Source organism: Teleopsis dalmanni, chromosome 1 (assembly GCF_002237135.1).
Source record: "Teleopsis dalmanni isolate 2A chromosome 1, ASM223713v2, whole genome shotgun sequence".
NCBI lineage: Eukaryota > Metazoa > Arthropoda > Insecta > Diptera > Diopsidae > Teleopsis > Teleopsis dalmanni.
Window position 1 is genome coordinate 64,478,580 of NC_051846.1, and position 5,723 is coordinate 64,484,302.

Below are 5,723 nucleotides of genomic sequence, written 5' to 3' on the forward strand. Positions count from 1 at the left end.
CAATAAAATGCATGCTTCAAAAAAGTATCATTGTCTATGAACGAGTACCAGAGTACCATACTGAAAAATAATACCAATTTTAGTACTAAAGTACCATATGTGACAACCGTGCATACAGATGCTATTCTTATTACATATTCGATTTTTTTTTTTGGTTTTCTTATACTAATAGAGCCTTGTGCTTTCTTTATTATTTTAACATTGAAGACGTCTATATCTAACGTCATTATCCATCAAAGGTTTCTATTTTTTCACATAATCGACAGCTAGAAGTAAACATGAAGTAAAATCTGCTGAAGAACAATTGCTCTCTTTGAAGTAGTATAAATCTACTAAAGAGCATCGAATACACTCTTCTTAATTTGATAAAAAAAAAAAATAGTATAAATTACGTACATCACACGTTATAAGTATTTCAACGAGTTTGGGTGCCCCCAATAGAGAGTTTTGTAGAAGCTGTCAGATAAGGACATGAATTAAACAATTTTAATGTCACTATCTGACTTTTGCCACATAAAGTACTAACTCCTTGGGTGATTTCTGGTTTGGAGAATTGGGAGGTCTGAATATACTTGCGCCTACAAGACTTTTAAAAATCTATTGGAAGCCAGACGGTATCGATAGAGAGTGCTTGACACGCAAGGAAAATTTTTCAAAAGATATCACAACGGACTTTTAACTTATGTGAGTTCCAATACTCACATAATAATAGAACTGCCATAATAATAAAAAGAATAAAGTACAAAAAAGCTAATGTTAATATTTCATTAGATCAACGTTGTGTATTCAACCAAATTTCAATAAATTAATCAAATTTTTGTTGTCGTTTCTTCATTACTGTTCGAACCTTTTTATAGTTTTCTTTTCGTTATAAGAGATATCGCATTCGACAAAAAAATCAACCTTAGCTAATGCTAATTTTAGTTTTGTATAATATATATATGTGTATTTTTTTTTAAATATTCAAATATTATTTAATATATGCAATTGAACTATTCTTTTAATTTTTATTGTTTTATTTAAATTTTTATATTCTTCTGGAGAAATATAAATTAAAAAATCGTGGGAAAAATATTTTATATTGCAAATTAGTTATTCTAGTTTTTTAAATTTTCAGATAAAAGTGATCTTATGTTATGAGAACGATAATATTATGCAGTTATTTTTATAAGTAATAAAAAAGTTGTATAATTATCTATTCTTCACACCCTTTACTTTGATTTTGTTGTTGTATTTTATAGTTTTATATTAACCTTCATACAGAATTAAGAGTGATTAATGATTTATAAGTAATAAATGAACTTAAAACGATTAAATGATCTTTTGCATAAATAATTTTAATTGAACTTTGCGAAGCTTAAATATTATAAATTTGAATAAAGGTTGTACAAATAATGTTAGAAGATTTATTTTATATATGTATACGTTTTATAAGTTCAAGTATGCTTCAAGGAAAATCGAATTCATTCAATATATGGAGATATTGTAACTCAATGCAAATGAGTTAGTTATAATAATTTTCAAACTATGATAAATAAAGGGCACATTAAGTTTATTATAGCATTTGTGAGATAGTGGCCAAAACATCGGAAATCACATAGACTTTATGTTCTGGAACACGAATTGATTTGCAATTGCAATGTTCATTTGTCTGTCTGTTCGTCTATCAATTTATATTTTGGGTCCATTAATTAGCAAAACTTTTCTCTAGGTTTCTGATCTAATAGTGTAAATTTAACGATATCTGTGTAAAACCTCAATTCAATACATGAATCTCAATTCAATACATGAATTTAATGGACTATATCAAGTAACGTCAGAAAAAAAACGAATTTCAAAATGAATGTTGAAGGCGACTATTGAAATTTTAGCAAAACAAATCTAACTTTTATCTTTTATTAACTTTTTATGTTTAGATCACTAAACATAAAAGATTTGGTTATACTTAATAAGATTTTTCATTTTATTTAGAAAAAGAAAGGAGATAATATGCATTCACCATATTTAATCTTTTTAGTGCTTTCATTTCAATTTTTGTTACCTTTCTTAGTCGTTTTATTTTAAAATAACCGACTTAGTAAATTAAAAAACCCAAACCCAATTGTATGAGTTTAAAAAAGAAAATTACAGATACAAATATGAAAAGGTTATAGGTTAATGTACTCTTGAAACTGTAAATCATAATAACTTTATGATTGAAAACTTATACTAATATACACTGAATAGTTAAATAAAATAAGTTAATTGGTAATAGATCTATTATATTCCAATATATATTAATTATTACTATAGAAATAGAACAATGGCTACAGATGATAGCACTGCAATTACATTGTCTCACTGAAAATTGATTAAATAAAAATTAAGTTAATGTGAGAAAAAATAAAATATAATAAAAAAAAAATAAAATAATATAAGTTTAAAAAAAAATAATGTAATATAAGAAAAAATAAAATATAATAAGAAAAAATAAAATAAAATAAAATAAAATAGAATAAAATAATATAAAAAAAAATATGAAAAAAATAATATTTGAAAATTAATCTAAAATATTATAAAAAAAAATAAAATAATAAAAGAAGAATAAAATAAAATATAATATTAAAAAAGATAAAATATAACATGATAAAACTATAAACAATTGATACAAAATGGTATCTTGGGTTTCTGCAGTTCCCCACTTAAATTCAAAAAAAGCCAGGAAGGAAGTTGACAGGAAGTTGAAAGTGACTAAATTAAATTCTGATAGCAAGTTCAGGTGAAAACAAAAATAATAAACGCAAATTCATTATTAATCTCTATCCTTTGAAATAACAAGATTTAAAGAACTAATCTAACAAAGTTCCAAAGCCACCATCGACAGTGTACAATAAAGAGATTTACTCCTCCCCGAAAGGAATAAAGTAGTCGAATAATATTAAGTGTCTGTATCATATGCAAACAGTGAGTTTTGGACATCATTTTCACAAGAACAAACCTCAGATGGTAATGCAATAGATGAAAATCTAACATAGTTGATCTTAGAAATGTTTACAATAACAGATATGAAACATAATCGACAGTTGGAAAATGAAATAAAAACATTTACCTAAATAATACAGACCACACAGATCAAAGAGCATCACAGATCAAAAATACATAAAAAAGAAAGCGAAATGGTATACGAAAATAAAAGGATTCAAGACTGCAATACAAGATGGAGCAGTCTAAAAATTAACAGGATACCGGTTTTAAACGGTGCATAGTACTGTGATCTTAACATATCTTTTTTTCTGAAAATATCGTAAGATAAGGTGAAACCTGTAAGACATTTTTGCAGATCATATTATAAAGCAAATATTTAACATAGAAACCGTCCTTGGAAAAATATTGGTCGTGTAATAGTACAGATTATAACGACTGAATATATCATACGACATAATGTTTTCAGAAGAATACTAACAAAAGCTGAATAATTACATGACTTAATTGCAACAATACCCATATTTGGCCACACTATCCATTCAGTGTGCTTCAGAACAAGAATATTCGTGGACAGATCTATAACCAGAGAATTAACAATAGCTCGTAGTTAATTTGAATATTTTAATATTTGATAAGCGCAAAACATTATTAACATTATTTCGATATTATAGTACTGATATTGTAGTATTTAAAACCACATATAGCACTAAAGTATCTAAAGTATTTAAGTATCTATCTTCATACCTTTGATAATAATTGTACCTAGAAAATACAATTACCATTGAACCAATAGTAATATCAGCAACTAGAATTATCGTTTAAAAATTAAGAACAAACTTGGCTAAACACAATATAGCGTATGACATAATATACGCTAGTATACGCTAGAATTGATCCGAACTATGGTTAGTGTTTCTATGGTCCTAAAGTATTAAAATCATCCCACAACAAAATAAGAATGGCATTAGTTTACGAGGGTAAAACTCAAACTATACTCCAATAGAGCATAATAATTTGGAACAATGTAGAAGGTATAATCTGCAGTTACTATAATAATATAGTAAAGTAGTAAACTAGAATGAAGTAGAATTCATTAAAAAGCAAAATAAAATGAAATTTTTAGGATCCATGCAAGGCTGTCAGGATTCATGATTATAATGAAATTATTATAGTTGTTAAAAATCTGTTAAAGATTTTAAACACTTACATATATTAATATTATTAATATATATTATTTTAAAATATATTAAAATTAATAATCCAGATATAAAATGGGTCACTCATGACTGTGATGTTAGATATGCTAACTTTCCTAATTTTATATTAGATAGTTCTATCCATAGCTGAATTTACATCAAATAAATTTTCGTAACTAACTAAGTTTATAGACTATGGCGCAAAGTATTTAAACAAAAGTTATTAAATTCACAAAACTTTATGGCATGAGGCAATAAGCCAACAAATTATTTAATTAATTGGATTTTAATTAAAATTAAATTTAATTTAAATTACGTGTAATAAAAAGTCATTTTATGACAATTTTATTATAAAATGGGCTTATGTGTAGAACATTATTCTCCAGTTAAATAATGTGTTTTTTTAAACTTAATGATATGAGTTTTAATTTTTTTTTTTTGAGCAAAATGTAATCATAAAACTAATCACAAAAATAATAAAAAAGAAAATAAAAACATTAAGCAAACCGAGTGACCTTCTCATAAATGATAAAATTAGTTGAATTTTATTTCAAAAAATAAAGTGCAAAATAACAAAACTTTAAAGCGTAAATGTGCTATTTAATCTCAAAAAACTTTTTTATTTAGTGTAACAAATTGTGTATTAAAAGTAGAAACAAAATAATAATTTTGATAAAATAATTTTCGTTATTAATACAAACTTTTTTAGGTAACTGTGGTCGAAGGGCATGCTTTTAAAATAATCATTATCCATAAATAACGTTGGATTGAAACACGATTAAACCAATTAAAAATTTTAGGCAGATTAAGGTAATTTAATTAATTTATTGCCACGATGATTTAATAATTTTTTATCGTCATTTTTTAACACTTCAGCTGAACTGCTGAGTCTCATTTCAATGCAATTTTTGAATGTAAAATCTAATTAGATTTTTATCTTAGATTAATTTTGTTTGTATTATAAAGTTTAGATAAGAATTTTTTCATTTGTTTTCACTTTTTTAATTGCGAGTTAAGTATATTTTTAATCATTTTTATATTAATTTTTTAAGTTTCACTTTTTACTAGTTTTAGATTAAATTCTGTAAACAATCACAGCGGTTCTTTGGTTTTTTAAAATTAGATACTGCAATTAAAATACTTATGAGTAATTTTCAGAAATTATAAAAATAGTAATATTTTATATTTTATATAATTTTATATTTAATTAATATTTTTTCTTTTTACTAAAATTTATTTCTCTGTTATTGATTATAATTTTTATTATTAATAATGATTACATTTTAAAATGTTTATTTATCATATTATAAGTTTTTTGATTATTACTGAGCTTAGATCGTTTTTTAACACATAAGATTTAAAAAATATTTCTTTTTTAAAAATTACATTTATTAATTTGTGTTAAATATTTTAATTATGTTTTAATTTGCACAAAATAAAAAATGTTTACATTACAGAAATTACAGTTAATGTACATCTTTAGTGTATCTACGATTCAAATTATTTTTTATACATTTTATAAAAATTAAAATGTAATTAAAATATATTTAAAATATTTTTGTT